The 11,909-nt window shown below is 50.1% G+C and overlaps 1 protein-coding gene across 1 annotated transcript in view; it reads right to left on the reverse strand.

The window, feature by feature from the left end:
• Nucleotides 1-11,909, reverse strand: part of HIP1R (huntingtin interacting protein 1 related) — a 39,029-nt gene that overhangs the window by 26,542 nt on the left and 578 nt on the right. The gene's annotated exons all lie outside the window — the stretch shown is intronic.

Below are 11,909 nucleotides of genomic sequence, written 5' to 3' on the forward strand. Positions count from 1 at the left end.
TTTTCTGCACATCTCATCATTTCTTCCCATTCTAAGCACATTCCAACCATCAAAACCGTGCCAGGACACCTCGTTTTCCTAACCCTAACCCTACCCTGGTGCAAACCCCTCACCCTAATAGAGGGCAAAAGTTCCACTCAAAAGGGTAATTTTGAAAAAGCCTTCCCCGAGTAGCTATTTCTGCACATCTCATCACATCTTCCCATTCTAAACACATTCCAACCATCAAAATCATGCCAGACACCTCATTTTTAGTTACAAAAACTGGTTAGAGAAGCAGCAGCCCTCTTAAAACATTCATGAATTAAAGATCAGAGAGAAGCAACTGATACTCCAGCTTGTTCTCCAGTACCGCCATAACCTTAAAATCTTAGGTCACCAACAGGAAAAGAGAGCTTCTTACTTTTGGAGGAAAACACCACTTTGAAAGTGATTATAACATTGATAAAATTCTCTCCACTAGTTATAGGATTCTTGGGTTCACGATTCTTTAATACTGAGCCAGTGTCATTTGCCGTAGGCAGTCAAGGATTTAATGAAAATCCTGCTAGTGGATCCCATGAGGTTATGGAGAAAAGGGAAAGAGAAGAGGTTTTATTCTCCTTCTCATTTAGCGATTGAACTCGGGTTCACCCAACGGAACAGACTGGCAGGAGATTCGGCAGAGAGAAAGGGAAGTAATTTCCTCTCAGAGCACCTTAGTTATTTCAAAGAATTGGCTCCTAGAACCCAATTACCCCCAGACACTGCCAACGAACCCACGGATTTTGAAGAGCATATCTGAAAACTCGCCCAAATATACCACTTCTATTGATATCTGTCACAACTAGGGCTAAGCAGAAGGGGCTGTCCTCCCGTCGTCACTCCAGGATGACCCCGTTTCATACAGAAGTCTTTTGTAGCATCAGTTCATTTAGATTCCAAGAACTAGTCCTGCAGCTGAACTATTTAAATGAATGAATATGTCTCTCCAGAGACCGACAGATGACTAATAGCCCTGTCTCTCATTAACCTGCAAGACTTCAACATGCCAAAAGCAAAAACAACATTATCTGTCTATATATTTTTAAGGAATTGTGCTGGACTTTCTGTTCTGTCCATTGTGAGCACAAACCGCTTTTTGCTTCTTTGGTTGTCACTGCAGGGAGGAGGGGGAGTGAATTTTTGACTTGACCTGACCTAAACTTTGCTCAGGAAACTCATTATTAATATTTCACTTTTGAGCATTAGAACAATGGTTGTGGGGGAAACATCAAGAAAGTTCCCGGCATGCAAATTCAAAATGTAACTTGCATTCAGTCTTGATCTGAAAAACAAAACAACCTCAGAAACCCTTCCCAAGGCAAATAACATTGTATTTGCAGTTCGGCAGGAAAAGAGCTCTCCTGGCGGGTTCCTTTTTGCCTCATGAATCCTCAACAAGCAAGTTGCCCAGGGCCTGCAGAGCAGATGGAGAGCAACAGTTCCTCAACTGATGATCAAGGCACCAAGGCTTTCCTGCCTACCAATGTAGGGCAAAGTTGAGCTGGTTAATTTAAGTGCCCTTGTTCTGCCTTTGATCTCTCCATCCTTCTCATTAGGCTGCCGCTTTCGGTGGAGCGCAATGTAAGGAATGTGGAATATTAGGTCACCCCTTCTGTGCCTCCACCGCTGCTCTCACCTCTGGCTCCCGACAGATTTTCAGCAGATAAGGAGGCCCCGGTGGATCTCCCCGAGGGCCCATCTGGCCCATCATCCTGTGTGCACAGTGGCCAACCAGCTGTCCCATAAGGAGGCCAGGAGTGTTTCCCATGGTGCACCCAGACATGCTGCCTCAAATACTGGTGGGAGCATACAGGCAACCGGACCATGGGCCCCCGAAAGCCGTCTCCTCTGCTCTCCCATTGCTCAGGAGGTGCCGATTGCTAAATACAACGAGCAAACCTCTCACTCGCCCTGGGATCAGCTACACTTCAGGGATGGGAACTGGTGTCCTCTGCCTTTTTGGACTAAAAGTCCCACAATGAGCCATCATTTGTCATGCTGGCTGGAAATGATGGGAGCCGTTGTGGAAACATCTGAGAGACACCAGGTTTTCTCCTCCAGTGTTACAGTTACGGTGAATCAAGGAGTCCTGAGAACAAATTCTGCTTCTGAACACATAAAACAGCCTCAAACAAGCCTCTCTCCCCCTCGCTCTTTTTCATTGTCTCGTTTTTCATGTAGTCCTGCTGGTGCACCAACAGCAACCTAAGACTCTCATCCATGCTATGAAAGAGATCTAATGTGGATCTGCAGTATATTCCACATGAAGCTTCTTCGAAAATGTTGGAGAAACATCAATTCATCCAGAACAGAAGAGCCCAGGGGGAACATTTTGTCAGTGGATGCTTTTGTTCACAGGCTGTTACTGGGTTTTTGTTTTTTAATGCTGGCTTTTAATGTTTTGACACAATTGTTTAAATACTCTCATAAACCATGTGGGGTGTGGCAACATGGAAGGGGAGAATATAAACGCTTCAGTAATAACAAATACGGGGAGAACAATGCTACAGGGCTGTTGTAACGCACGAGGTTTGTTAACTCCGGAATTGCGGTAACAATGCGAAGCAATTATCCTTCCATGCTGAACGTCAAAGGGAGTTTCCCTTGCAGATGGATCAGTTCACATGGCTATCCATGTATGTGTGTCATGAATTGATACCAGGAATGGGGAGGCCGATTGTCCCATGGGTGCGCCAGCAAAAAACGAGGCTAGAGACATCACTGCATTGAAGGAACACCAACACTCAGTCCTCCAGGACAGCTCAGCCAGTGCCAATGCTCCCCCAGTAGCTCAACTGCACCTCCACATTCAGGGATGGTTTTCTCCTGATTACATGGAGGGAGGGCAGCCAGCATGGCCGCTGAAGAGATTTTAAAAACAGCTCGGTGGCTGGCTGTTGCCAAGGGATGCCGGGATGGATGCCTCTTTTGTCTGATCCAACAAGGGCAACGGCCATAGCACAATGGTAAATTCCCAGTTCGATCCCCAGAATCATCAAATTTAAGAAAAAGATCAAGTGGTGGGGAACTGCTAGAGGGCAGGCAAGCCCAGCCTTGAAGTCAGACTAAATTCAGCTCCCTATGTACCAGAGGTGTTGAACCTCTTCCAGCCCAAGGGCCGCACTCCATTTCAAGCAGCTCCTGGGGGTCATATTCTAGTGGGGGGAAAGTCTCCTAACCGGGTGTAGAATTGAAATTCTCCTGCAGGCTTAAGGCAGCCTTTCTCAGCCCAGGACCCCTGAGATATGCTGAGCCTGAGCTAGCATGGCCCCGGATTCCTGGCTGGGACAATGGGAACCGGGACTCCACAGATCTGGAAGGCGCCAAGTTGGGAAAGCTGCCTTTGGGCATTGTATGTCTGGGGCACAAAGCTGGGGGAGCACTGACCCGCCTGTTTCTGTCGAAGGCTCTGCAAAAGTTTGCACATGCGGATGGTGTGGGCGATCCCTCCCCCTGCACACACAACCCATCACGGTTTTGAATCAGCAGCACTTGGCAGGCAAGTGTATTGACCCCCGGAGGCATATGATTGAACCGTTTAAAATTCGATTGAGCACCGAAAGACACACCAGCCCACCACACCCAGCCCAGAGAAACTCCATCTGAGTCTCTAAGTGCCTTTCCAGACAGATTACTGTGGAATCAACTTAAAAGCCCCACCTGGTCCTCTACATGGCCAGTATCTCGGCTGAAAACCTGCCGCTCAGCCACCAAGGTGACAGTATCCTGGCCCACACACGGGCGCTGAATAGAAATGTTTGCTACAAAGATGCGCTTTGCTCTTGCGTCTGCCGCCTCGAGTTCGCATCAGGCCCTGCAGGGGGCTGAACACAGCCTGCCTCCCGCACACACGAAATACTAAACAGCAGCCTACCTGTGTACATTCAGAAAGAGGGCCAAGAATTTGCCTTTAAAGGCAAATCCCTATACATGTTCAGACAGATAAAAAGGCTACAATTCCCAGCATCCCTTAGCCAGTCGTGCTGCCTGGGGAACAGTGGGAGCGGAAGGACATCCGCCTAAATGTGTTTAGAATTACATGAATTTTTAAAAGTTGCATTTCCTTTTTTTTCTTTTTTAATGTTTTATCTTTTGCAGTGGGGAAATGACAATGCAGTGGTTTGCATGAGTGGCGGCTCTGGGAACTGCAGCTCTTCAGCGGAAAGACGGAAGGTCTTGCCACCCATCTGAATCGCAGCAAAGAAACTGATCCCAGGCAACCGCTTCCTCTCGCTGCAGAACTGGGCGGAAAATTCAAAGGCAAGCAAGCAGTGGTTTGGCTACGGGGTGAAAGATTCTGCAGTATCTTTTCAACATGGCAAGATCCGGATGAAGTCTCATTTTTGCATTAACAATTATAGTACTGAGAAAAGTGACATAATTGGGGTGGTGCAACAGGGATTAGGCAGAAAATAGGCAAAGAACAGGCAATAATCGTTATTATAGTAAGTTACATCATGTCTGTACTTAAGCAGGTTTTCCAGGCAGCCAGTCAAAAGGCAAACGTCAGTTTGCTTTAAGGCTTAGTAAGGGCACAACCACACCATTTCTCTTGCACCCGTAACCAAACACAGTAAGGCGCATTCCACCTTTGAAACACAAATGGGAAGGGAGAAGAAATCTGGGGGAAAATGACACCAGACGGTGGCAGGCAGGGGATGGCTTTGTGTTTGCTTGTTTTTCATAACACCTTCTGAGCAGGTGCAGTCCGAGAAATTTGACTCTCAGCGGTGGTTAGCCTAAGACAACAGTTTGTCACCATTCTGGCTCTGCCAGTTGTGCAGGAAGAGGATTAGGGAGGTCAAAGGCCACCTCACCCTGCATCCTATTTCCCGGAGTGGCCAGGACGGCAGTCCTCCCCTGCAGCTGCTCCCTAACACATGGGTCTCAGTATAAAGACTGGGCCTCTGAATAAAGAGGAGTAGGAAAACAACTAGTCCTGGCACCACCAGCCTCAAAACCCTGCTTGGAAGCTTCTTCCCACAAAGATGTTACACCCTTCTGGTCCAAGGGCCAAATCCAGTTTTGGAAATGCCCTTGAGGGCACAGGTGGGGCCCAAGGCGAAGGAGGCAGGCCGAATTACTAAAATCTCCTGCTTATTTCAGCCGCCAGTGAAGCCTCAATGTAAGCAATTGTACAGCGATGCATCCTGGGCAAAACATCCCAGTTTGCAAGCTTGGGCTGATGGGATCTGACCAAGAAAGACCTCGGGTTGTGGTGAGCAGCTCCATGAAAACACGGGTGCCTCATGCAGCGGCTGAGAAAAGGGCAGATCACACGTTGGGAGGAAAGGAACTGCTGAGATCATATGCCCCTTATGATGAAACCACACTTGGAATCATGGTCATCGTCCCTAAAATAGATATTTCAGAGCTGGAAAAAGCACAGAAAAGGACAACGAGATGATCCAGGGGTGGTGGATTTCCCGTAGGAGGAGAGTTTATAACAAGCTAGCTTGGGAAAAGGCAAGACACAGAGATGTACAGCATTAGGCAAGGTCTGGAAAAAGTGCGAAGGACAACATTTTTCTCCCTCTCTCATGGGACTAGAATCCAGCGGGTTGGGGGAGTCAAGACAGATAAAAAGGATTAATTCACACAGTGCAGAATCAAACGACGGGATTTGCTTCTACAAGAGGTACCGATGGCCACCTTTTTGGACCGCTCTGGAACGGGACTGGCCACATTCCTGGAGAATATGGCTATCGACAGCTGCTGGTCCTGATGTCTACCAGAGGCAGCATGCCCATGTGTGCCAGCTGCTGGGGCACATGGGTGGGAAGGTGCTGCCACACGCCTGTCTGGCTTGTGGGTTTTCCCTTGGTCACCAGTTGCCTGGTGTGTGAACAGCAAGCTGGGTTTGATGGGGTGCTGGACTGAGTGGGACTCTTTTTGGAGAGCCATTTTTCAGCCTTTCGGAAGGGGCTGTGGGGGAAAGAGTAGGGCTCGCGGGAAGCCCTGGAGGATCATACTCCAAGCTGTGGGGGAGGCAGGGCGACTGGTTCTGCAGGTGTGAGATCTGACACCAATGCTTGCTCTCCGGCCTCGCCACACACATTCTTGGAAGCATATTCCAGCAGAATGCAAGAGTCGTTCTACATCCAAGGAAATTCCCAGACGTTCAGAGCATTAACCTCCTTATTGGGATCATGATTTGTCTTCTAATAATCCTAGCACGGTTGTTAAAAAAAATGCTAAGAGTCACTAATCTGCTCCCGAGTTGCTGGGCGAATTCTTAAGCAACATGTTTGCGGAACACCCAGCGTCTCCTGCTGGCCTCACTTCTCTTGCCAGCTTCCGATGCGAATCTGTCCCACCCTGCCTGCGCAGTCCTCCCAAGTCAACCCGGGAGAGAGGAAGTGATTCAGGAACAGCTCAGAACCACTGGGATGAGGTAGCCATGAAGGAAGGGAGCTAATTGCTTTGTTTTCAGCTCAACTGGTATTTCTGGTCCGGGGGTGGTAGACACATTCGGGCTTCCCTGTTGTGAAAAGGCTACTTCCCTTAACGTGATCTCATTTCCTGCATGTCACCTGCCTTCTGAGGATAGGCAGAGAGGGAAGCATCAGAAGGGCTTGGCTTCTTTGGAAAAAGTGCTCAAATTCTCCCAAACAAGGGTCAAAAAACTGAGGCCAACGCGCCTCAAGACCACCCCTCCCCGATGGGACAGCTTCAGATGCTCTTGGACTTTAACACTCATTCCAAAGGAAACCCCAAGAATCCTTGAGTAGTACATAGGCTAAGGACACAAAAGATTACAAGTGCCAGGAGAACAAGGATAAGGAAAACCTCTGCATAGGTTTGGACTACATCTCCCATAATCCCTGACCACTGGCGGGCTGGGGTTGATAGGATTTGTCCAAAATATCTGACAGGGCGCCAGATTACCCAGGGCTGCAATCGAGTGTTTAGACCGCCAGCTCACACACACTTATGCACCCAATGGAGCAGTCATAAAAAACAGCTCCTCCCACACTGCACCAGTTGGATATCCTTCCAGGCATGCTCTGGAAGCAGAAGCTTGGTCCAGCCAGAAGTGCAAAGGGGCAGCCACAGCGATCTTCCGCGCAGGCAGCCCTGTCACGCTGAGGCAGGCCCTTGGCCCATCTTGCCCAGGATTAATTCAGTTTTAACTGCGCTTAACCCCACACTTCTCCTCTCCCGAGCTGCAGGAAGCAGAGCTGGACTGTCCTGCCCAGTTTATCATCACTCAGAGTCAAAACAATGCTGTAAGGGGAAGTTTTAGTAAGAGTCAGTGATGGGCCCAAGGTTCCTGGCTGAGCAGAGGGGCCTGAATACTCATGGACCCAAAGTCCCTGAAACCAGGGGAGGGCCGAAGGTGGAACGACCAGGTCCTACCAGCAGGTCTGGGTGCTCTGCAGGGGATCAGCAAGGATTTCTCACTGCTGATTGTTTAACAACCCTGGCAGCCATTTAACCTTCCCCACCCGCCGTATGCCCTAAATTTTAGCTACTGAAAATAAGAAACCTTGGAGGGTTTGTCTGAGGGGCTGAGGCTCAGCCCTGGAACACCTGCTTTGCAGGCAGACCCTCCTGGGTTTTGATCCCTGGCAGCATTTCCAGACAGGGCTGCGGAGATTCCTGCCTGAAACCCTGGAGAGTTGTGGCTGCCAGTCAGTGCTGACAATTCAGGGCTAGGTGGACCGGGAATCCAACTCTGTCTTAAAGCAGCTTTGTAGGCTCCTGTGACTGTGAATTGTGTTCAGTGTCGGTATGCGAAACGAACTTGTTGGTCCAATATCCTTTCATTTATGTGGTTCTGTTTTCCACCATGATCCCTGGTTTCTAATTAAAAAAAAAAGAAAGAAAATAGGTCCAGAAAAACTAAAGTCCACCCACACTCTGCTTTCAGCAGAGATGTCGAACATCGCTCTATGCACCACATCGGTCACCACTCCACCACCAGATCAGTTGCAAAACATGCCGTCCATATTTGTAAAAACGGGGGCAGCTGTCTGCTCTAGCTGTGCTGAGAGCAACTCTTTGGCAACTGCCAGGCGAGCCATCGCCCTGCTGTGTAACATGGGAATGGCCCAGTTGAGCCCTGCGTTTCACCCTGCCCTGCCCTGAAGGGCCCACTGCAGGCAGCGTGATTCTCTTCTCTGACCTGCGCGTAGGAGAGCGAACCTTCATCTCAAAGGTCATCTTGGAGAGCCCTCTCCTCCCATGCAGTGATCCCTTTTTTGTGGATAAAGCCCTGCAATGGACCATACCGAACTGGTCTAACACAGGTTGGGGCTGGCACCATGCCTGGAAGCAGTGGGCAGAGGAGAATGAGGCTGGGGGCAGGCTCCCCGAGGGAGGGGGGCGAACCCGGGGTCAGTGGCTTCGTCGCTTTTGTGCACCCCCTCCCCATTCAGGAAGGCAGAAATACCTCCCCTAAAGCTTAGGGACGAGCAGGGAAACCTTTCAGCTCAAAAACTGCTCAAAAACTGCTGCTATTTTACCCTGGCCCTTTCTGCCTTCAGCCCTGCCCACGACTGGCATGGGGGCCCGAGCCCTTCCCTGAAAGTGCTTTCATCCCTGGGGTGCAGGAGGTTCAGCACCCGGAGGGGAGACAAGCTACCTGGACCAGTGGCCTAAGGAGATGCAATCTGAGCTCATTCCGGCACAGAGAAGACCCATGGAATGGCACGGGGCCCAATTCCAGTCATAGCTCGCTCAAGTCCCGTTCCTTTCCATGGGTCTACTGTATGCAAAAGTTATGTGGGATCTCACCTCATGCGTTTCCAATTTGATAACTGCATACAGCAAGAACCTTTTTGGGTGTGGAACAGGGAAGCCACTGGCAACCAGGGCCAGCAAATACGAAAAGGGACGGCGAGGAAACACAGGCTTTCCCCCGAAACGCTTTAAGGGACAGAACCTGGCATGGATCCAGCATCCATCCAAAGAGGGGCTTGTGGGGAACAGCGCTGGCAGCTAGACCTCACCAGACGCTCCTAAGCGGCCTTTCACCGTGATGTCTGCACTTGTGTTTTGGGGTCTTCTTCCACCAGACCGGGGTAGCAGCCGTGATCCCCCAGGTCATTCAACAGCCGTGATTTTGCTCCGGCTGCCCTTGAGCACGTGCCCTCGCAGCCGTCTTTGCCGCTGCCCCTTTAACGTTCAGGGGACTTCTTTTATTTCGAGGGTAAGAGATTCCATACCTCTTCACTCCTTCCTCAGACCTGAGCCCCCGGCTACAGAACTTTCTGTTCCCTTCCCTGCTGAAACCCAGGATGAGTTTACCCAGGGAAGCCTTCCCAACTCCAGCGTCCTCCAGACGAGCTGGAGTACAACTCCCATCATGCCCAGACAGCAGAGCCAGTGATGGAAGCAGCCTGGGCAACACTACTTTGGGGAAGGTTGATTGAGCAGGTAACGAGGGAGGTGTTGAGGAGATAACGAGAGAGGTGTCGCAGAGAGCTCTTCCACAGTGTCTCAGCTCAGAAATCTTCCTCTCTTGAGATGTTTGTTTATTTAAAACATTTGTATGCCACTCAATTGGGCCACAGTAGCTCTAATACTCTCTGGAGGATAGGATAGGAAAACTATTCCCAAGAGGATAGAAGCACTCGAACTGTTTAACCCAGGAGCACAAACTGAAACTCAGTTGCTTTTATTTATTTGTTCATTCTCTTTTAATCTTTGTGGAGAAAGAGCAGGACAGGAACGGAATACATACGTTAAAAAGCTTTGTTGGTGTTTTGTGCCAAGGTACAGTTTGCATAGGAACAGTTTTTCCTCATTTGCTAGAAACAGGACAGCCTCTTTTCCAAGAGGCAGGCAAATGAGAAGAAGCCACATTAAAAAAAAAAAAATCTGTGTCACACAGAATAAAGCTCTGCAGTTTCATACACAGGTCACTCAACTGCCTGCCATGACAAATCTTTTTGTCCTGCAGGTCTGGGGAGCCAAACTGGATTCACTCAACTAGCAAGTGAACCCAAAGATCTGTTTATTTAAGAATCATAAAAATTATAGGGGGGCACAACAGAGAACCAGAAAAAAAGGAATTCCAGGAGTCAAGAGGACACCAGCTGCCAAAAAGGCTGTGTAATCAGGTGTAAAGGTTTGTTGCAGGCAGGCATGCTATGCTGGCAGCTGACCAGCTCATTCAAAATTCCAGAACATCTTAAAGCCACAAATCTGCCATATTTTACAACCAGGAAAACTTTTTTAGGAGACAAAAATGATTTCTGTATAAAGTAAATGTTGAAAGCAAGGTTTATCAATGTGCTGGACTATAAGTCCCATCTCCTCCACCCACCATGGTCAATCTACCACCTGTTTCAGAAGGAAAGCTACCTCCTCCTTTCTAAGTGTGTGGAGACAAGGTGTCATTCATGATGAACTCTGTCCATGTACAGAGGCACCTTACACAATTGCTTATTATTTCCTGTTTCTTTAAAGACTGGACAAAGATACCAATAAAAACCAAAACCAGTTGTGACGAGATTGGGGTGGGGTTAGCTGGGCATGTCTGTTACAGCAAACTCTCTCTCACACGCACAAGCACACACAAATGGTACATCTGGGACCTTACAGAGGAATAAATTCAGTTGCAACAGGAGCTTTCATAGACTACAGGCTTCTTCAGCAGAAGCAAATGCTCTTCACAGGCTTGAAAACGTTCTGTCACAATAAACCTGTTCCTCCTTTAAAATACCACAAGTATCTGTCAAATCGTTTTCGTTAAAAAAAAAAAAAAACAACCCACACCAGTACAGAGCACTAGGAAGTTTAGGAGCAGGTGTTTTGCAAGGAAATGAGAACTATGCACCCTTAACAACATACTTGTGCTTAAAACCAATAAATAACAGACCAGTTCAAGATTTCCCAAAGGCATATGCATGCAGGCTCGATCATTATTATATGCCTAGAAAGAATAAGCAAAACCTGCCTCCACTGCAAACATTTTAAAAATGTGTTCACACACACACGATTCCATTCCCGAAGATGAGACCAGGCATCCACCTTTCCCAAACTAATGTGCTGGGGATGTGCTGACTGCAGCACCCATCATCCCCTGGCAGACACAGCTGTCCAAAGCATTCCAAGACACAGCTGCCTCAAGAGGGCAGAAACTTGAAGGCGGCAGCTGTGTGCACGGAGTTCCGAAACGGTCCATACAAGGCAATGCAAGCAAAGCGAGGCCGGTGCAAGGCGCCGCACGGAAAGCCGGCGAAGCGCGAGGCGGGCCCGGGGGGGGGGGGGGGGAGCGCCAGGCCGGGGCGCCGCGCAAAAGCGAAAGCGCAGCACGGGCTCAGCCTGGGTACCACTTCCTTCAACCTCGCCCCCCCCCACAAGTGCATTCTGGGAAATCAGAAAACCTTGCTACCCCAAGTTAGCGGCTCACACACTTGACTTTTAAATGCACACGCGGATAACGCAACCAAGACACACAATGGAGAACGCATTTCTGTGCCGCTGGCCTGGCATTGCTTGCATTTCTGTGCCGCTGGCCTTGCATTGTTTGCATTTCTGTGCACATCCAGCACCGGGTGACGGGTCGGAGTCTCCGGGAGCCCCGCTTCCCAGCGACAACGCCCGGCGCAATTCGCAGGAAGAACGCGCCCCCAAAGCACCGGAATTAAGCTCCGGGTGCGCGTCGTGCCTCGGGGCCGTGCAAGGCGCCGCCGAGCCGCTCCCCGGGTTCGCGCCCGGGCAATTCGAGCCGGTGGGCGAGGACGCGCCCCGCCCCCGGGTCTGAGGGGCCGCCCCCCTCGCGCCCCACCGGCACGGCCCCCGCCCGCCGCGCGCGAGCATCCCGCCATTTCCGGGCCCCTGGCGAGGCGGAGCGCCCCCTTCCCCGGGACCCGCGGGCTGCAGCCTCCCTCGCGGCCCGGCCTGCAGGGCGCGCGGCTGCCCGCTGCCCCCCC

The sequence above is a fragment of the Varanus komodoensis genome, unplaced genomic scaffold (assembly GCF_004798865.1).
Source record: "Varanus komodoensis strain SLA01 unplaced genomic scaffold, ASM479886v1 scaffold38, whole genome shotgun sequence".
Taxonomy (NCBI): domain Eukaryota; kingdom Metazoa; phylum Chordata; class Lepidosauria; order Squamata; family Varanidae; genus Varanus; species Varanus komodoensis.